Source organism: Carcharodon carcharias, chromosome 1 (assembly GCF_017639515.1).
Source record: "Carcharodon carcharias isolate sCarCar2 chromosome 1, sCarCar2.pri, whole genome shotgun sequence".
NCBI classification, from domain to species: Eukaryota; Metazoa; Chordata; class Chondrichthyes; order Lamniformes; family Lamnidae; genus Carcharodon; species Carcharodon carcharias.
Window position 1 is genome coordinate 22,201,382 of NC_054467.1, and position 22,957 is coordinate 22,224,338.

General features: G+C 43.1%; 1 protein-coding gene across 5 annotated transcripts in view; it reads right to left on the reverse strand.

The window, feature by feature from the left end:
- The window catches only part of LOC121285316 (janus kinase and microtubule-interacting protein 1-like), a 377,146-nt gene that overhangs the window by 315,066 nt on the left and 39,123 nt on the right, over positions 1 to 22,957 (reverse strand). The window lies entirely within an intron of this gene.

The following is a 22,957-nucleotide window of genomic DNA, read 5'->3' on the forward strand; positions in this document are numbered from 1 at the left end:
GTGGAGTGGCACAGCGGACAAGCAATCTGGAGGAGACCAGCACTCTTCTTTGGGGCTGCTATGGAATAGAGAGGAGTAGGAGTGCTTCTCTCGGCTCCATATACAGGAAGTACTGGCCACTGGTAAGGTTGCTTGTAGAATTGATTACCCTGATTCTTGGTTATCCAGTGCTTGCATCATTCAGGGAAGCCCAAATTTGGGAAGCGGTCCTGAAACAGGCATCAAGCCTCCTATTTGCCTGTGCAAGGAGCCTAACACCTGTTTCAAATCCTTGGTCCTGGTAACCTGTACATTCGCATATATCCATATAGCAGACAGTATACTTGCAGCACAGAATATGCATGTGCATACTGCCTGGCATTTTGGATGTGTAGTCATCCATTTTATGCCTGTAAAGTGAACTCGTAATGAATGAATTTCCATGGCAAAGCCTTAACCAAAGCTGAGGGATTTTTGACCATGGCAGTGACAGGACCAATAGATAATGAGCGTATCAATCTTTTTTTTATAATTTTCTTTGTACTAAAATATCAGACCATGTTAGCACTGGAATGCTGAGGCTTAAGATGCCTTGATACTGGGCATCGGGACTTACTTCCTTAAGATGAGCGAGTTGCTGAGAGTAAGGGACAGCATGCCCAACAAAGGGTTGTTGCATTAGCCCTCAGGTTTTTTTTTTGGAAAATATACTTTATTCATAAAATATCTGGAAGAACATTCCAAAACATTTCAAAATCACCATCACATAAGTACAATCAATTTCAACTTTTACACATGTATCACAAGGTGCATCAATACAATCAATGAATATTACAATCATTTCAATATGGTCAATGCAGACAATCAGACAATGGTATTGCAGTTATCAACATACATCATGTTGCACTCTGAGGTGCTTCAATACATTTATAATACACTTAGTATTCACTGCATACATTCATTTTGAGCTGTACAGCCCGAGGGGCTCTCAACATTTCCCAGTCCCTCGGTGCACTGTGGCAGAAAGGTCTTAGACAGCCACCTTTCCCCATTGCGCCTTTGCGGCGGCTGCCCCAAGCTTTAGTGCGTCCCTCAGCACGTAGTCCTGGACTTTGGAATGTGCCAGTCTGCAACACTCGGTCGGGGACAACTCTTTGCGCTGGAAGACCAACAAGTTTTGGGCAGACCAAAGAGCGTCTTTCACCGAGTTGATGATCCTCCAGCTGCAGTTGATGATTGTCTTGGTGTATGTCCCTGGGAACAGCCTGTAGAGCACAGAGTCCTGTGACACAGAACTACTCGGGAAGAACCTCGACGGAAACCACTACATCTCTCTCCAGACCTTCTTTGCAAAGGCACAATCCACAAGGAGGTGAACAATGGTCTCATCCCCACCACAGCCACCTCGAGGACAACGTGCAGAGGGGGTGAGACTCCTGGCATGTAGGAAGGATCTGACAGGGAGATCCTTTCTCACCACCAGCCAAGCTACGTCCTGGTGTTTGTTGGAAAATTCTGGCGATGAGGTATTCTGCCAAATGACTTTGACAGTCTGCTCGGGGAACCATCCCACAGGATCCACCCTCTCCCTTTCCCGCAGGGCCTCAAAGACTTTACGTACCAACCACTGCCTGATGGACTTGTGGTCAAAGGTGTTTCTCTGCATGAATTTTTCCACGAGGGACAGGTGGTACGGCATGGTCCAACTACTTGGAGCATTCCGCGGCAGCGTGGCCAGACCCATCCTTCACAACACCGGGGACAGGTAGAACATCAGCACGTAGTGACACTTGGTGTTTGCGTACCGAGGATCTATGCACAGCTTGATGCAGCTGCACACAAAGGTGGCCATCAGTATGAAGGCGATGTTGGGCATGTTTTTCCCCCCTTTACTTAGAGGCTTGTACATCGCGTCCCTGTGGACACGATCCACTTTTGACCTCCAGATAGAGTGAAAGATGGCTCGGGTGATCGCCATCGCTCAGGAGTCTGGAATGGGCCAGACCTGCACCACGTACAGCCTCACACCTGATGACCGGGTTCTGACCTGCAGTGGAAAGGGAGCATCACTCCCACACGCCCAGTATTCTTTTCACCATAGACACTCGCGCCTTCCAGTTTCTAACGCATGCCCTGGTCCCTCCGAACCATATCCCCAGCACCTACAGGCCATCTGCCCTGACAGTGAAGGGGACAAATGATCGGTCAGTCCAGTTCCCAAAGAACATGGCCTTGCTCTTCCCACGATTTACCTTGGCACCCGAGGCCAGTTCAAACTGGTCGCAGATGTGGATCAGTCTGCGCACCGACAGCGGATCTGAGCAGAAGACAGCGACATCGTCCACATACAGGGAGGCTTTGACCAGTGTGCCTCTACTGCCTGGGATTGTCACTCCTCTTATGCTCAGTTCCTTCCTGATGGACTCAGCAAAGGATTCACTGCAACACACAAACAGGACAGGGGAGAGAGGGCAGCCCTGCCTGACTCTAGATTTAATAGGAAAGTTACCTGATGATTGCTTATGATGGTTTACCACTTACATTATCAGAAATTTACCCAAGCTGCAAAGTGCTTCATGGGTAAACAAGCACTTCATGTTAATCATTGGCTTTTCCTAATTATTCATATCAAACTGTTAGTATGCAATAGGTTCTGTTAATGGATGTTAAATACCAAGTTATTTAAGGTAATAAGGTGAATAGGTGTTGGATATAAAGAAGAGTCAGCCAGCATGGGGTGGTTGTACTTAAAGGGGAGAAGTAAGCTTGGTAGTGAGCAATAAATAGTTGCTACCAAAGCCTCCCAGCCTCTAACTTCACAACCAGGACTTTGCCCTGATGTTGCAGAGGATGGTTGCCTGAAAGTGAAGATTAGAGACTAAGACTTTCTTTCCAGACAAGGTTAGAATTGGAGTAGTTGTTTTTGAAAGTAGGCTGTAATTGGAGACTCTTTGAAGAAAGGTGATTGAAATCAGGTATAAGCTGACAGGATTTGATTTTCCACCACTGTTTTGTGAAATGGGACCGTATGATCAATGTAAAAATGAAGTAGAGGGTCATGAGGACTCGAAACGTCAACTCTTTTCTTCTCCGCCGATGCTGCCAGACCTGCTGAGTTTTTCCAGGTAATTCTGTTTTTGTTTTAGATTTGTAAGCATTGGTTATGTCCCTACCAAATTGGGAAAAAAGGTATGGTCTTGGCATTGTTGCATCTGCAAAGTATTTTGTAAGCTGGATGCCTGTCAGTTGGATACTGATGGAGGTTTGGAACTTTTATTAAACTTCACGAATACAATTTAAATGAAAGATTTTTTTGAATGCCTATGAGGCTTGGTTGGACTTTGATAAATTTAGAAATATGGATGATTCTTCTATAGAAGATTGTATCATGGAGTTTAATTGACTATATATGAGATTGCAGTGATTCTGCTTGAAAATTCCTAAATCAGTATTTACCTAAAAATTATTGGACTGTGCTAGGATATCAAAAATGTATAGGCTCCTTGTTTTAAGTGGAGTCAAATTCAAAGAGAAATGCTTTTGAGTCATGTCTGAAGCCTTAATTTTGGGCGGGCGGTGGAGGGGGGGAAGCATTCATTTCTGGACACTTATGGTGCAAATGGGCTCTTCAGCAGTGACACCAAAGATGGAGGATATAATGCCAGCACAGCAGCATTTTGGGACTGTTTGAATATAGGACCCGAATGCCTGCATGAAAGAAGGAATTACAAATAAAAAGTATGAGAACAGAGACCCTTTGGGGAGCTATAACAGGTGGTGGATGTTGGGCAATCCTGGAAGGAAAATGAACCCCAAGAATAGCCAAGGGGTGGTAAACAGGTGCTTCAGGTGCAAAGTATCATGTATTGAATCGCCAAAAATAAAACAGGGTTTTTGAGACAGCACATGACATAGAAAGTAAGGAGGACAATACTGACCAATTGGAAGGATAGTATTGGCCACCAGAAGCTCAGTTTGGTAATGAGTATCCTAGTCGCAGATTCATTCAATTGCGCAGTTCTAGATAGTGGGTGTATGTCCACGGTATGTGGAGTGGACTGGCTAAACTGGGTCCTTTAAGCAAGGAAGACTAAAGTAAAGTCAAGAAATATGACCGTTTTACTTATTTCAGATTTGGTAACACGTAGAAATCACTAAAACAAATAGTAATTCCATGTAAAATAGCAAGGGTAAATCGCTATCAGTAATGATGTATTGAGTTAATTACCTTCTCTGTTAAGTAAGCCTTCAATGAAAGGCCCAAATGAAGTTGGACAAGGAGCATGATAAAGTGATTGTCTTTGGGAGATCTGTAAATTTGCAATTTATACAGTTGAGACATTGTCTAGAGATGAAAGGCCTTGAAGGAATACAATGTTAGAGGTATTAATGGCAGCTGGGGATAGGGATTTAAAGGAGAAGCAAATTATTAACAAACTACAGCAAAAATTTGCGCCCAACCCCGCACCCATAGTTTGAGGATTCTGTTAAAAGATGCAGGGGTACTGAATGGGGAATAAATTAGATTTGAGCGAAAAATGTGATATTTGTGAAAAGTACAAGAGAATGCCATTGCGACCAGTAATAAGTCTTCCATTGGCAAGAGACTTTAATGAAATGGTAGCGATGGACCTCAAAGTATGGGATAAAGGAAAACAAAATTTTTCTTCTACATTTTGTAGGCATTGTGACTAGATTTAATTCATCAACAGTAATTTATAGTAAAGAAAAAAAATGTAATTATCGATAAGATGATGGAAAGGGGATAGGAACAGGGCTGGGAGCACCAGCCAAATTCTTAATGGACAAGGAGGACTTCCAATGCTGAATTCAGGAGTATGTGTGAAAGTTTGAATATTGTAGCAATTCACACAGCAGCAGAAAGTCTTTTTAGCAATGGGATATGTGAGAATTCACACCAATGATTAACAAAATGTGCAAATATTTTAGCTGACCAACTGAACTGTAAATTGACAACTGCTCCAGCATAGGCAGTACATGCAAAAAACATGCTTCGGATGGCTGGGGGTTACAGTACCTATCAATTAGTTTGGCAGAATATTTGAATGTCATGCCTGCAGGGAGGAGAGCAGTTATTAAGGTGGAGGTTTCAGGAAAAATTCGGGAGGGCTTTGAGGTATCGAATCAGGCTGTCAAGAATTTTAAGCCTGGAGACATGTCGTATTATAAAAGAGAAGGACAAAGACTGTAGAAGCCCAGGAAAAGTTGTAGGTGTTGATGGCAAAACAATAATGTTGCAACATAGCAACTAAACTGAGTGTACATTCCACACGGCTCACTGGCACTGATTACATATTGATGGAATCAGAACAGATGATGGAAACTGAAGATGCACCATACACTTCGCACACATATATTCTGGACCTGTACAAACAACAGGTTGTGGCAGGTAACAGGCTAACTGAGAGTAGACCAAATGATAGTGAAAGTCAGGATAGGGCCATTTGTCACAAAGATCAACTACCAAAGGTTGGTGGCATATGTGCCAGAAGGGGCTAGTGAATGAAGGGGAGCCACCATAGTAGGAAGGGCAGGAAAGGCCAGAGGGAAATACAAAAACTAGCTGAATGTACAAGATAAGTGGCAGAATATCAGATCTATGAGTTGGCAGAATGAAGTAAAAATGTAGAAAGCCAGTAAACTCAGTGTAAGTTTTGACAGTGGGCCTAATAAAAATCATACCCAAGGAAAAAAGTCAACAACTTGAAAGGAAATCTAGTCATGGGAAGAGAAAGGTCAAGTAGTAGCCGCCCAGGTAGGGACAGGAGATCTAGTAGGGGGTGTAGTTTAACAAGAGCAATGACTAAAGAACAGGTGAGGAGCGACAGAAGAGTAGGCATCCCTAAGATAGAGAAGCTCTGGTGGCTATTAACAAGTTAGGTGGTAAAGGAGGCAAAACAGAAAGAACTTGACAGAGAGAGTTTGACGTTAACACAGAGGTGCCAGACAAAGGCCAGCCAGTGTTGTCCAATAGATGGATATGTACAGAGAAAGTGCTTCCTGATGGTATGTATAAAGCTCAGGCCAGACTTGAAGTTTGGGACTGAGGAACAACAGGGCAACCAGGAAGTTAATGTAGACTCCAACAGCAGGAAAAGTAAGTTTGAGGATTTTCATAGCACTTTTAGCAACATACTCATGGTAATGTAAATCCATTTACGCCAAAGCCAAATTTTTTGCAAGGGAACAGTTTCAAAGAGAAATATTCTTAAAGCTTCAAAGAGAAATAGGGGAAATTATGAAGGCTAAGTTACTGTGCTTATAGGCTAAACAATGCATCCAGGGTATGGTATTTTTCAGTTAGATCTATCCTGCTAAAAGCTGGTTATCTTCAGCTAAAAGCAGATGCAGCAATGTTTATTGGTACGATGAAAGAAGACTAGCAGGCTTTTTCTTAATGCATGTAGGTGATCTCCTGTGGGGGAGATCTGTGCCATTTTGAGAAATTTTGTCACAGATAAAATTATAAAAGAATTCAAAATTGTAAGTCGGGCTTCTGGGACTTTTAGGTATTTAGGGTTGGAGGTTAGGCAGAATAAGTTAAGAATAACGCTGAATCAACAGTCTTATCTAGACAATGTCAATAGGATTGCAATACTCACAAAAGGAAGACTTTACAACAATTAAGAAGCAGATATTAATAAAGAAGCTTAATCGGGCGTTTAAACTGGTTATGCACAAACTAAGCCGGATGCGTGCAATGATGTACTAGAATTGAGCACCTTGCTGAAATGTACTATTGTTGGGGAAGTGCTAAAAGCAAATAAAATATTGAAGAAATTAAGTATAGAAGAATATACGCTCAGATTTCCAGACCTGGGTGACCCAGAAGGGATGAAGTTTTGTTTTTTTGAGTGACACCTCAAATACTAATTCTCCACTGATTGGAGTCATACGTAGCACAAAGGAAGATGGTTATTGGAGGTAAGTCATCTCAGCTCCAGGGCATCACTGCTGGAGTTCCTCAGGCCTAACCATCTTCAGCTGCTTCATCAATGGCCTTCCTTTCATCATAAGGTCAGAAGTGAGGATGTTCACTGATGATTGCACAATGTTCAGCACCATTTGCAACTCCTCAGGTACTGAAGCAGTCCATGTCCAAATGCAGCAAAACCTGGACAATATCCAGGCTTGGGCTGACAACTGGCAAGTAACATTTGCACCACACATGTGCCAGGCAATGACCATTTCCAACAAGAGAGAATCTAACCATCGCCCCTTATCATTCAATGGCTTTACCATCATTGAATCCCGCACTATTAACATCCTGGGGGTTACCATTGACCAGAAACTGCCTGGACTAGCCATATAAATACTGTGGCTACAAGAGCAGGTCAGAGGCTAGGAATCCTATGATGAGTAACTCACCCTCTGACTCCCCAAAGCCTGTCCACTATCTACAAGGAACAAGTCAGGAGTGTGAGGGAATACTCTCCACTTGCCTGGATGAGTGCAGCTCCCACAACACAAGAAGCTTGACACCATCCAGGACAAAGCAGACCACTTGTTGGCATCACATCCACAAACATTCACCCCTTCCACCATCAATGCACAGTAGCAGCAGTGTGTACCATCGACAAGATGCCCTGCAGGAAGTCACCATGGCTCCTTCAACAGCACCTTCCAAACCCGCAACCACTACCATCTAGAAGGGCAAGGGCAGCAGATAGATGGGAACACCACCACCTGGAAATTCCCCTCCAAGTCACTCACCATCCTGACTTGGAAATATATCGCCATTCCTTCATTGTTGCTGGGTCAAAATCCTGGAACTCCCTTCCTAAAACAGCACAGTGGGTGTACCTACCCCACATGGACTGCAGCGGTTCAAGAAGGCAGCTCACCACCACCTTCTCAAGGGCAATTAGGGATGGGTGATATATGCTGATCCAGCCAGCGAAGCCCACATCTCTTGAATGAATAAAAAAAATAAAAAACTTTCCTGATGGTTATTTGAGTACAGCAGGATTCATTATATTTTTAGTGGGAAGAAATGATAAATGTTGTCCATGAGCATGGAAATTAAAGAAAATAGAGTAGGTAAAAACACCTTAGCAGCGGAGACACTTGTGCTGGTAGAAGCGATGGATATGGCTATGTATTTATCGAGTATCTTGAGGGAACTCTGGGGCAATGGAGGTAAAATGTGCCTATAGAATGCTTTATAGAAAACTGGTCATTCTGGGACAATGTCCATTTAGCAGTGTCACAGAAAAGAGGTTGAGGATTGACCTCGAGTATAAAAGATGTGAAAGGAAGGAGATTTCAAAAATAAAATGGGTTGATGCAAGTCACCAGTTGTCGGGTTGTTTCACAAGAAGAACTGCTTGTCCAAAGAAATTGTTGGTTATCCTCGAAGAGGGACACTTTGTGTTATAATGGATTATGAGAACATGGAAATTTTCATATTATAACCTTATTAATTTCTTTTCATTTTCAAGACAGGGGGAATGGAGTATGCTTGATTGTATAACGTGTTATCATTTTGTATTTTTTCTTATGCATAGTTTTTGTTTGCTTTTCAATTTAGTTTAGAAGGGAATTTCTTAGTATCTAATAGATTCTGTTGCTGGATGTTAAATACCCAGTAGTTTAAGGGTAATAAGATGGACATGTGTTGGGTATTGATTACATACATGAATATAATTAACGAAAGAGTCAGCCAGCACTTTGGCTGGCAGGGGAGTGGAGAAGTAATTTCTGTAGTGAGCAATAAACAGTCTCTCCCAAAATATCACAGTCTCTGTGTCATCTTCACAACCAGACTTGGGATTTCTCTGATACAAACTGCCACAAATGGTTCCAACTATCAGCAATATTTGAAAGTCAAGCACATCTATAACAATGAAACAAATACAATCAAAGATAGACAATTTCCAAAATGTAACAAGTGCTACTGTAACAAGCTGAACACAAAATACTCATAATCAGATTTAAATAATTTTAACATACAGATTAACAGCAGCAACAGCTATCGACAATGCTATCATATTACTGTGCCCAGGAACGTTATTTCATTGCATTATCTAAAAAAGCAATAAGCCAAAACAGCTTTCATTTTTATTACTGAATTGCAAGTGATTCATACACTAACATTTATTGATTGTCACTATCACTTACTTTAGTGTAATCTATGCTTAAGTTATTTTGCCGTAATGGTTAGACAGCAAAAAGTTCTAGGGAAAACATAATTAGTTTTTTTCCCCCAACATCATTTCCTACATAAACTAAAATTGTATAGACCTATTCATGGAACTGAAAGGAAACAAGAGAAATCATATAATTTCATTACAGCAATACTGACTTTTCAGGACAACAACTGCTTAACAGTTCATTACTGTACAATCTCTGTGTTAACAAGGAGCATGCAGTTCAAATAAGCCATTATAACACAGCCAATGGTAAAGGCTGAGTTGTTCAAATCCCAGAGGGAAGCTTGAAACAACCGTCATAATCCATTTTTGCAATTTGTATCCTTCGAGATGCAGACTTTGAATTCAGTAGTAAGAAGACCACTGAGTCTCAAGGTTTTTTTTTATAAAACTAAATTAAACATTTATTAGTACAAGAAAGATTGTAAGCATATACAAATGTCTCAAAATTATGACTATAATAACTACAAAAATCCCCTAATTAATCTGACTCTCAGTTAAACCGTTGTTAAGGCAACAGTAAACATCATAGGTTTAAACAGACACCTGACAAAGCACACCATGGACAGTTGTATTCAAAATGAGTCTTTCAGCTCTGGTCTTTGCAGACAAGCTTGAGGCTTACAGGCTGGAGGCTTTTCACACGTGTTGGATCTTAAATTGCCTCTACCTTACTCACAATCTCCTTTCTCCTTTATACATATCTTTCCCTTTGAAAGTAAATTTTCCATTGTATTACTAGGCTTTTAACTTTACCTCTTCTAACAATAACATCCTTTCATCCCACCAATTTTATTAGTAAGCTGAAAAAAAAAGCACATTGCTTGGCATCTTCTAGGAAGGTGTAATATTTCACTCAGTCATGAATGGTTTCTTTTAACAAATGCAAATTTACACTTTACCTTCTGCCCTCCTTACATTTACATAATTAACATCTTAAATCTACTACACATCAAACCACCCAGACCAGCTGGCTTTAATCCAATTAAAACACAGACACACACAGAGACACAGACCCCACTAGAACTCTATTTTAAAATAATTTCCAATAACATTAGTATATCTTCTTGACAAAGCTTAATAAATGAACTTTTGTTATGTCAGTATTAAAGGAAAAGGTGTGACATTATTCATAGCACTTAGCAAGGCTTGAAAAATATTTAGTGACAGCCATTAGCATTAATTGCAATAAACAAACTGCTGGTAAACAATAATGCATTGAAATGGGATTATACGCATTGCTTCAGTATCACCATTGTTACTAGATCAGGACAGTGAATTAGTAATAGCCTGTGTTAAAACTCATCACAACGACTAACAGTTCCAATTATGTTTCTAAAGACAATCTAAATTACGCATACAGCAATTAGCATATGTACGATATAAATTACTTCCAATGTTGTCATTAACAGTTGTTGCTACTACATAAGATTAAATGTAACATTGTACAATATTATTTTTCTCATAACCTTCCGATCATATTGGTCACTTTCACGGATAATTATGGATAGCTTATTCTTTCTATTGTAGTTTTTTTTTGTAGCAACACTCGGTATAATCAGTTCCTGGATCTGGATTCTGGCTTCACTTTGGCTATTCAGATTCATTATAGCTGATCATGTAAGAAAATTAAAGTGCACAAAGACATTGAGACAATGTACATTTTGTTTTCTACAAAGCATTTTTATGACACCTCAGATCAGGGATTGAACCAGACCACATGGCTTAGCTACTTACTGGCTTAGTTAACTGAGCCAATCAAGGGAACTCTTGTGCAATCACTTTAACTGGGTGGGTTTCAGTTATGTGTAGATACATGAACCAATTGCTCTTCTCCCTCCATGATGCTCTAAGTGCAAATAGATAGTTGTTTGTTTCACTTACAAACTTGTGTTATTAAGGCATCAAATTAAATTTGCTATGGAGCAGATGATTTGAGGTCCAGTTATTGGCTGCTAAATTCTGGAGGTGTTAAAAAAGTTGCTTGTTAAATAGCCTATGCTTTGCTTTCAATAGAATTAAAATCCTTCTCATCCAAAATGGCTATTTCTCACCACATTTGGTCGAAAATAGGTTGGTTGTTAATCGTAATGCATGTTTAGGTTCTTACTGAAATGACTAGTGTATTCTTGGATGGGCATAAGTGCTGGATGGTTGTCTTGTGATTGTCACAATTTGGGATTTATTGACCACTTTTCCACAGAGAGAACTTGAATGAGAAAAGAGTTCTATAGTGAAATTTGAGTTTTTGAAACAAAATGTATTCACAAATTACTTTTTTTTAAAAATCACTGGCAGAAGTTGATTGGAATGCTAATAAGCTAAGCTTTAGCATTGCTTCTCCAAAAGCTGCAAATGATGAGCAGTTTGTTTGCCTATATCAGTTACCAGTGGGCATCCTGCACCTATTCTATTGAGATGTCTGTCAGTCCAGGCAGAGTGGTTTGTCAGGCCTTCGCTTCTGGCCTTGGGTGATAACATCAGACGTAGAGACATTGGAAGCCAGTCAGGTCTTCAAGCAGAAACCTGGAAGGGCGTGCTTTGGCCAGGTTTAGAAATTAGCTTGCAGAAAATTGTTTTGTTGAAGTAAAGTAAGACAACCAATGGATGTGGGAAACAGTGTCTCTGTTGTTTTGCATTGTGTGTAGATGAGTTATATTGATTGAAGTAAGTGAATCTGATCATAATTGTTGCTCTGTACATGCGCTTATTATGAAATAAAGCATTTTAAGGATTTGCCTTAAAGGCTTAAGGATGGCCTTGTTTACCAGATGTTTTTTGGGCATATTTGCAGAGTTTGGAGGCACATAGAGGCATGCGTAAAGGACAGGAATATCTGCTCTAATTACAGGCGAGTACTATTTTATTTTGCTGGATTACACAGTATAGTTCAATATTGGATAGTGTGGACACACCAGTGATCATGAGCTACTTGGATGACTCATGGAATGGCCAGCACAGCTATATCCAAGAGAAAATGTAAGAAAAGATCCTAAATTTGTAACAGCAACTAACCACATTATTGCTAGGTCACAAAATTCCTACATTACAACAATGGCTACACTTCAATAATACTTCACTGGAAAGGGCTGTGGAAAGTCCTGAGGGAGGAAACGGCGCTTTATAAATGCATGTCCTTTATTTACAAATTGTCTCCAACCCTACTTTGTAATATCTTGTACTTATTCCTTGCTACTCCTGCTCCTTGAATTTGCAGCCTTGAGGAATATGACAAAAACAAGCATTGAGCCATCAGAAGCCTTATTCAATTCCCCATTGCCAAAGATCAATTATTTGTTATTTATTCATCAGTGAGTATGGAAATCATGGATACAATGATATAAAATATCACCAATTGAACTAACTTCATCAACCCAAGTATCTGAGGAAATATCATACTCTTAAAAATGTATTTGTGGTATCTCTGCCTGGACTGACAGACATCTCAATAGAATAGGTGCAGGATGCCCACTGGTGATTGCACAAGAGTTCCCTTGATTGGCTCAGTTAACTAAGCCAGTAAGTAGCTAAGCCATGTGGTCTGGTTCAATCCCTGATCTGTGCTGTCTAATCTGATTTGACAATGGCAACAGAGAACTGTAGTTAAGTGCAGCAACACTGGATTAGGGTGTAGAGGAAAATGGGGAGCAGAGGGATCTATTGATCACGCAATGCCCAAAGGCAATATACCAAATAAATGCTGGAGCAGGGTTTACTCAAGAAGGGGTTAACATCATGCACATATTGTAAAGACTAAACATTAAGAGCAACAGTTATTATTGTTGGGCCTGTATTTCTTATTAACTGTTTTAGACGAATGGAAAGATTTACACAATGAAGAAAATAAAATTAGCCCCTTTCAAAGACTGATAATCAGAACCATTCATATTTTTCTTTCTGGGAATGCAAGAAAGTTTATAAAGCCTGATCTACAAATGAAACGTGTAGTTATTGAAAGCTTACCACAATTCAAATTAAGCAAGATTTTTATTTTAGACTGTAAGGGAGCGCCAAGAGCAATCATTTGAAGGTGGAAGTGAGTGCGCTAAGCAGTTTGAGTAGCAAAGCAATGAAGTTAAAGTGGTTAAGTTCAGGGAAGGCCAGACTGATGATGGGAAGCGGTCAAAGGTTAGGTGCAGCTGTAATCTTACAAGAAGGCCAAAGGTTCATGAAAGCTCTTCTCTGTCAAAGGAGAGGATATCAATGCTAGTAGCCAATCTTTTCCCAGAAACAGAATGTAGCTAAACACACATCTTTTTGAGTATTGTTTTCCAGTCAAATAAATACTCATAAGGCAGAATTTTCCAGTCAGCATGCAGAGGCAGGCCTAACATGCCGACATGTAAAATGATGCACAATGACGTGGGCATGCATCCCGACATCATTGCGCGCCATCGTGATATTTCGTTCAGTGGGCGTGCACCAGGGTCAGCTGCGCACCCACCAAAATGTAAACACCCTATTAAGATCATTAAGAAATCAATTGAAGCAGTTGTGGACACTGCCCGTCCAATCTTAAGATTGGCAGGCAGGCGAAAAGCCCAAGCAGCCTTCGTGTTTTTCAGGAAACCTCATTCATGAGCGTGATGAGGTTTCCTGAAACTTTTATTAAACAAATAAATAAATAAATACACTTCATTAATTTAGAGGCAGCTCCGTGCCTCAGGGAGATCACTGCACTTTTTCAGATGCACGTGTGAAAGAGCGCAGGCCCCGAATCTCCCTCCTCCCCCCACCACCACAGGTAGCGCTACTGGCCGCAAATTACACTAGGCGGGCCTGAATGGGCCCACCCATGTAAAAAGGCAGCGCGCAGCCGATCGTGGGCAGTGACTGGCTCCGTGCCCACCCCTACCCGCTCCCGCCCAGCCTGCCCACCATAGGAAAAATCCTGCCCATACTTTTATTCACCAATGGTGTAGTACACAGTATGGTTCACTGTACAATCACACGCACTGATGAGGAGCAAGCCTTACAAATACCCCAGATAGCAGGTTTCAGTAAACAATTTTGGACTGTTCTGGTGAAAGGACATCAATCTGAAATGTTAACTCTGCTTCTCTGCACAGATGTTGCCTGACCTACTGAGTATTTGTAGCATTTTATTTCAGACTTATCGCTTTTGCTTTTGTCTAGATATTGGACACTATTCAACCTTAAGATTGGCAGGCAGGCGAAAAGCCCAAGCAGCCTTCATGTTTTTCAGGAAACCTCATTCATGAGCGTGATGAGGTTTCCTGAAACTTTTATTAAATAAATAAATACACTTCATTAATTTAGAGATGCACTGCTGCTGATGACCTCTGAATCATTATAGCTGCATCAGTACAGTTTCATGAACCTCCATGGGAAGGTTGACTGGTACATGTCCTTTTCCTATGCTGCCTAGGCTGTTCTTTGTATACATTATATTTTCAGACCAGGCTCTTTTCCACACTGGGAGGTGATCTACCTGCTGCCACTTCAGTGGGGGTGGGGGTGGTAGGAGACACTGTTGGGTTGCACAGAAGTCCAGGTCTAGGAAGAGCTTTCTGACTGCTGTGTCCTGCATAGTTCTCACTTTAAAGTATTCACTAAGACCATCATGTCTTTGTTCTTCAATGAGGCCATCACAACAGTGTTATTCAATGAGAACATTGTGACTGTGTTACCTAGGCTCAATTTACAATTACACTACATCAAAAAACTTTCACAAGTTGTGCCAAATGTTGATATCTACAGTGCTGGGAAATAATAGTTGAAAAGGGATGAAGCAGGTAATAATACTTTTTTGATCCATGATTCAATTTTCTTAATGGTCCTCAGGAAAGCTTGCATGTATATCCAGATGATCTCTACAGAAGCACTCCAGATTGATGCATCCCTCCAATTTGATCTAATATTAGTCTGGCTGCTTTGCTTTTCTCAAACATCAATGCGAGCATGGAGATGTGTTCTTTTTATTCTAATTCTTTCATGGGACGTGGGCATCACTGGCAAGGCCAATATTTGTTGCCCATCCCTAATTGCTCCTGAATTAGGCGGCTTGCTCAGCCATTTCAGGGAGCAGTTAAGAGTCAAACACATTACTGTGGATCTGGAGTCACATGTAGGCCAGAGCGGGTAAGGATGGCAGATTTCTTTGGGTTTTTATAACAATTGATAGTTTCATGGGGCTGAATTTTCTGGTTGGCGGGGGGTCAAAGTGGGAGTGAACCCAATCACCATTCGCGATCGGGTCCGGGCCGCCATTTTACGCGGGCAGGCCAATTACGACTCCCATGCATAGCGGGAGTGGGCAATCAGCAGCGGGCGCGTTCAGGCCGCCAGGTCCAATGGCGACCCAGCGGCCTGCATAAATGAAGGCCCTGGCAGCCTTGGAGAGGCAGCTCGTGATGGCTGGGCGAAGGGCTCTGCAGAGGGGCAAAGAAGTTAATGCAAGTCCGGAGGGTAGCCCTTCGAGGCAGGCCAGGCCGGAGGATGGGCCACTGGGGCAGGCCAGGCCGGAGAGTAGGCAATCGGGGCAGGCCAGGCCGGAGGGTAGCCCTTTGAGGCAGGCTAGGATGGAGGGTAGGCCATTGGGGCAGACCAGGACGGAGGGTAGCCCTTCAAGGCAGGCCAGGACGGAGGGTAGGCAATTGGGGCAGACCAGGCTGGAGGGTAGGGAGGGGGGCCAGTGTGCCCCTCGTTTTTCCGATGACTGCCTCGCCGCCCTCCTCGGAGATGGCAGCATGGTAGGAGGTGCTGGTTCCCCAGGATGGGAGGAGAAGGACCCCCCACATGATGAAACGTGTTTGGGAGGAGGTGGCGAATGTGGTGAGCTCCCGGGACGTGGTGCTACGCACCTGGATCCAGTGTCGCTAGTGCTTCAACGATTTGTTGCACTCTGGCAGGGTGAGTACCATATTGGCATTGGGCATTTAACCCAGCAGGTTGGCTTACCCCTATGCTGCCCCCACCAATTCTAAGTGTAGTGACTGCATTGAATCATTGACGGCATGTGTCCTTTGCTGGGTGGGCCAGCAGATATTGCCCATGCTGAGGTCAACCTGGGAGGGTGATGAAGAGATGTGTTTTGCCCCCCGCAGTATATGTTACACTGAGCCCCAGATGACTGTTTTGGGGGCAACCTGAAGGAGCTGCAACTGGGCGCTGTGCTTGAACTGCAGGACATGTCCAAATCAGGTGACATGCTGGGAGGGAAGCTTCAAGGTGGCATGGTAACAAACCATCTGCTGCGCTCAGTGGTCCATATGCTTGCGCCTCCTTTCTCTGGAACGATGGTGATGCCTAATGTGATGTAGGCAGCATTTGGCCAAGGCAGGGTCGAGGGATGGGGAAGAGGCCTAGCATCTTTGTGTGAGTGATCAGCAGGGTGAGAAGGCACTGGAACCCTGATATGTCCCACTCTGGTTGGGGTGGGCTGTACACGAAGGGAGTCGTTGTGCAATTTGCACTAATCAATGCTCGTCTCTCATTTTCAGGAGAAGAATGCTCATAAAGCAGCAGAGCGTGTGAGGTCTGGTGGCGGCCAGGCACAGTTAGCCATTCTCAGCCGGTTCGAGCAGGAGGCCCTAGATTTGGAGAGGCACCATGCACCCAGGTCCACTGGTGTCGGTGAGGCTGGGGTGTCACGGCCAGGTATTTATGCCCAATAGAAAGGTCAGCATTGTTCTCCCAACAGCCATGGCAGGGCTGAATGTTCAGTGATTGAAGTTTGCAACATGGCTTGACCATTGTTTATTGAAGGATGAGCACATAATGATCCAGGGGACAGGGATGCACTTTGTCATTGTCTCCACGTTAACTGATCCACTGTCCTTATTCTTCCTTTCAACATCATTGGAGCAGGGTCTGGAGGAGGAGCAGCAGAGGCCCCCTCTCACACCTGAGGGGCCTGAAGTCTCACCAGTGTCACACCATCTCCGCCAGACAGGCACCAGTGCAGATACTAGCACTTCGGTGGGAATTCAAACATGCTAGTGTCATGGGGCACAGTGGTGAAGGCACTTCAAGTCGCTGGAGGAGCTGGCGGAGACAGAGTGCCTATGGCGCCAGCAGTCAGAGGATTTCAGGGGATCAGGCATATGCTCAGTCAATGCCTGATGATGTGCCTTTGGAGTCATCCGCGATGTAGCAGGGGCAGGAACTGTGGCCAGGTGTGTGGGAGCATCTGGGGGAGATACATGAGGCTATGCTTGGCTTAGTCTCCATGGTGGAGTAGTTGATGCAGATGATCAACGAAGCAATGAGCCACATGTCCCAGCGCCATGCGTCCTCCATGGCGAGAGTGGCGACTCACATGGAGAGGCTACACCAGCAGACCCATCAGGGCTTCCCAGGGATGCACTCTGACCAGCAAGCCCTCACATCGGTATTGACCTCAGCTGGTCATTGCCAATGTGAGAGATGGTCTCGGCATCAAGTTTCCCAGCTCGGTGCCCATCCATCCATGGTGATCAGGGAGTTCCGAAGCGACCTCAAGTCAGCGCAGCAGCTGCCTGTCGTCTCTGCGGGCACCTCTCAGGGCGCTCTGGATGATGGCGGCAGCTCCTCCGCCCCTCTCCCAGTAGCATCCGGTGAGGCTGTGACGACTGGGGAGGTGCCAGCTGTGGAACTGGCAGATCCCTCCCAGGCGGGGCCAGCACAGGCTCCACATGCCAGAGAACGACTGCCAAGGTCACCGAGGCCAACAAGACAGCAGAGTGAGCAGGCTGTCTCAGATGTCACTTCGAGTGATGGGGCAGCACCAAGACACAGCACCCAGACACAGCACCCGGAAGCGCAAACATAAGGCACCTTAGGCACACCACGGGTTTTTCACTGGTGCTTTTCGGTTGTCCCGAGATGAGGTCCTTATGGTTTGTTCTGATTTGTAACACTATTGTATTTTTTTTTGCATATGTTTGTTTGCTTGACATGTTAAATTCAGATATGTCCCCATGGCTGAGGGTGCCTCTTTCCTTCTGCATGTGGATGGTTTCCAAAAAATGTAATGTGTGCTTTGTTGGACATTCAGCTTTATTAACAAGGCCCTTAGTGACTGTTCCTAACCTGGCAGATTTTGCACTTAGGTATCGATTATGGAGCCTACAGCCCAGGCTTGTCCTGGAGGTCTATATGTGGTGTACTAGCTGAAGGTTCATTGGATTAAAGCCACCCGGGGTCAGTATGCCGGGGTCAGCGTCCACCCCCTCGGTATTTGTGTGTGTGTGCTCATCCTCGGACTCACTGCTGGACTCATCGTGTGCAGCCGCAGCCACTGGTTCAACGTCTTCCTCGTCCACTGCGCCCCCCTTTCCAGCACAAGATTGTGGAGAGCGCAGCATGCAACCACTATCACCGAGACACGATCTGGGGGGGTACTGGAGTGCGCCCCCTGAGCGGTCCACACATCGGAAATGTATCTTGAGAAGACCGATGGCTCTCTCCACCACAGCCCTGTGGAGGCGTGGCTCCTATTGTAGCACCTCCCGGCACCTGGGAGTACCTGATGATGTTGGCGTCATGGGAGCTGCCTGGGTACCTTGCACAGACTTGCAGAATCAGCATCCTGTGATCACACACTATCTGCACTTTCATGGAGTGGAAGCCCTTCCTGTTGACGAAGGCACTGGGCACACCTGCTGGCACCTTGATGGCCACATGTGTACAGTCTATAGCTCCCTGGACACGGGCAAAGCCAGCAATGGCCATGAAGTCTCTGGCTCGCTCTGTCTGGCTTGCCTGGTCCCAATGGGAGTGAATGAAGGTCAATGCATGGCTGAACAGAGCATCTGTAACCTGATTGACACAAGCTGATTGGCAAACACCGCTAAGGTCACCCACCGACCCCTGGAAGGAGCCAGAGGCATAGAAGTTGAGAGCAGCTGTGACCTTCAGAGCTACTGGCATGGGGTGTCGATCCACACAGTTAGCGGAGATCTCAGGCCCAATCATCTGTCAGATATAATTGACTGTCTCCTTTGAGAGACGGAGCCTCCTTCGGCACTGCACCTCAGACATATTGAGGTCACTGCTTCGCTGCTTGTGTACCCTGGCAGCAGGATAGTGGCGTCTTCTGTGGCCCCCTTCTGCCTTGGTCCACCTCTTGGCCCTGCACCTGTACTCCCAAAGGTGGCTCCCCTGGAGGCTGAATGTGCACTCCTGGCCTCCTCCTCCTTCTAGCCCTCCCTTCCTCCTTAGAGGAGCTGCCTCCAGTGGACAGTTCAGCTCCCATTCTCAGGCTAAGGGAAGGCTTCCTGAAACCTGCAGGCCCAGAAAAGATTACTCAGTGCAGACACAGAGTCCAGACAAGGCAGCTGCTATGCGTTTTGAAGTACTGCAAATCACACAGGCAAGTTTCAATAAGTTTGAAAAATAAATACGTGACAGTGCAGACTCTGACCCAGTGAGCCCTCTTATCCCACCTGTGGATGAGGTTAATACAAATGTGTCCTACCCGCCTGCCTGAAGATTGCACAGGCGCTGAAAAATCGGCATCGATTGGTGAGTCAAGGGCCTTAAATGGCCCATTAATTAATGGCAGGCGTGCATCAGACATCATCACGCGCCCGCTCAGTGAATTATCGCAATGGCGCAGCGATGTCTGGATGCTCGCCCAACGTCATCGCGCATCATTTTACGCATGGACGTGTGGGGCCAGCTCCCGCATTCCAACAGGAAAATTCTGCCCATAGTCACCATTACTGAGACTTGCTTTATATTTCAGATTTATTAACTGAATTTAAATTCCACCAGCTACCATGGTGGGATTTGACCCAGAGCATTGGATTACTAATCTAGTGTTGTACCAACTCCATCCATGCTGATGTACACACACACTGCACAATGCAATGAATATGCGTGGACAATTACACTCCTGGTTTCAGAGAAGCTAATATAGCCTGCTTGGTTTAACCGAGTTATTTTATCTGTCACTTGCACTGGTTGGTTGTTGGTGAAGGCAAAAATCAGATTCATCTTAATGGCAATTTGTGTTGAATTGTCAGCAGCTCCATGGTGTGGTTTGTGGAAGAGGATTTAAATGGCAAAAATTCATATAATGTAGGTACAATACAAAATGCAGAGAGGAGATATGTATTCCCAGCAAGGTGGACTGAATTGGGACCTAAATTCTAAGTGAACGACATAATATTGAACAAAGTTCACAGCATGAGCATAAACCTGAGCAATCTTCCCAGGAATTAACTGGCAAATGCCATCCCTCTACTAATACGTAGCAGCAACACTAATGACTTAACAGCAGTGCTGATATGAATAGAAAGCAGTCAGCTTAAAGGTTGTTGCCAAAGACTGCATTACCACTAGCACACTATGAAAATTTCAGTCCTGCAATTTATTTGTACCTCAGCAGTTAATGCATACAATAAAATTGTGGATAGAAGAAATGTCTCTTTTGATGCTGAATCATAAATGGAAACCTATATATCATGTGCAGTACTACTGAAGTTTCTTTGACACACTTTTATGATGACTCCAAAGCAAAATGATTCATGAGTATGCTATATGCCTGGTTCAAAGGTGTTCTTGAGTGATTTAAAAATAAATAAAAATATATTTGTTTTTAAATGTAAATTACTGAATCATAAAAACTTAATACTGCCCCCCCGGCAAGCTTCAACACATCTGATTAAAAATGTCACTGACTATTCCTCAAGAAATGGCATGTGATAATTGTAAATTGACTGAGGAAAACATAAATTTAATAGTGTAACTAGTGAGCAAAAATAGAAATGTGAACTGTGAACCCAACAGAAACCAACTAAAAACAAATATATTCCAGGGTATGACATTTGAGAAAAACTTGATTATCTTTCTGATCTAAATTATGCTCTGGTAATCAAAAAGTTGTTCAAGCAAATTCGATTTCAAATCTTTCAAACGTAACTATAGACTACTTTTTATTTATCATTTCTGACCTTAATCATGTTAAATTGATAATATTGTTAAAAAGAGCATTTGAAATAAACTCTATGCCCCTATAACACAAAAGCAAGGGAGTTATGCTGTACCTTTGTGAACTGTTGGTGAGACCACAGCTAAACTTTTGAGCCTAATTCTACGAGCCACAATTTAGGAAAGATGTCAAGGCCTTGGAGATTCACCAGAATGATACCAAGGAGAGGGACTTGAGTTTGAGGAGACACTAGAGAAGCTAGGGTTGCCCTCCTGAGAGCAAAATAAGTTAAATATAGATCCAATAAAGGTGTTCAAAGTCAGGACATCTTTTAATAGAATAAGTGAGCAGAAACCATTTCAACTGGCAAGAGGCTCATTAACCAAAGGACAAAGATTTCAGAATTAGTGAATGAATCAGTGAGATGTTTTTTATGCAGTGAGTTATGATGTAGAATGCAATGCTTAAAATGGGGATGGAAACAGATTCAATAGCAACTTTCAAAAATGAATTGGATGCATGCATATTTGAAAAGAAAGGGTGTTCATGGCTATGAAGAGAGCAGGGAAGTGGAACTAGTGAGATAGCTCCTTCAAAGGCACAATGGGCCAAATGGTATCCTTCTTCTCTAAGGTTCTATGATTTCAAAATCCTCTTACTATTCTCCTCTTAATCTTCTCTGCTCCCATGATGTAGCACGTTAAGCTTCCAATGTGGTGCATTTTTCCCTTAAGTACCAATTATGTCAGCAATGAGAAGCTAAAATAGCATAACATGTCTTCAGTGATGTGCTGCACAGAAGCCATTTACCTTGAACAGCAATTTGGCAGCATATGATCAACAGGGAAACGTGTGCTATTCCACATTCCCATATCTCTGCTCCGAGTGCCAAACAATACATGAATTACAGCCAATACCAACAGTAATTCAGCGACTCAAATTTAGTTCTCACAAAGTTTGCATGATATTTTTTCCCTTTTCTCAACAAGGAGTACACATTCCATCTAAAGTTGTCTTGCACCAATGTACCTAAATATTTCTTTCATCCTAAAGCTTTGCAAACTATATTATGTTTTATAGTAATACAGATTTTTTTTTCTCTTTCATGGGATGTGAGCTTCACCAGAAAGGCCAGCATTTGTTGCCCATCCATATTTGTCCTTGAGAAGGTGATGGTGAGCCACCTTCTTGAAACACCGCAGTTCATCTGGTATACCCACAATGCTGTTAGGAATGGAGTTCCAGGATTTTAACCCAGTGACAGTGAAGATACAGCGATACAGTTCCATGTCAGTTTGTGACTTGGAGGGGAGCTTGCAGGTGGTGATGCAATTGTACTTTATGAATTCCATAATGAAGCTATAAAATATCAAGTTGCAATTCTTGTAAACTCAATGTTTTTAAAAAAAGCATTTAAACAACTATTTGACGAATAGCTATTATATTGTGAGGAAAACACCTTGACAACTAGAAACTTATGATATTTTTATATGGATACCTGACAACCACTGAGCCAGTGCTAAATGTATCAAATGTTTTACAAACGTTTATTGTTAAATTGCAGGATTATTATTTTCCTTCCTAATGACCACTTTGCAAACTTCAAAATCATCCTAAAACTCTGCAGATGGGTGTGTTGGTCTCAGATAAACATTCACCTTTGCAATGATTTGTGGAAGAGTTTAGAGGCTGAGGTCTAAGCTGGTGCTCTTTCCCAGGAAAATTTTGTACACATTTACCCCATTTCCACTAATCCCCAAGGCAATCCCAGAAAGTTAAGTGGGACAAAATTGAGAGATCATATACTGCATATAAACTATGCCAACTCTATTTTCTCTCACTATTCAAGAGATTTATTGCTCTCCATTCCAGACAAACCATATTCATTTCTTCCAAATCAAAGCAAGTGTCTTCTGGTAGCTATTTC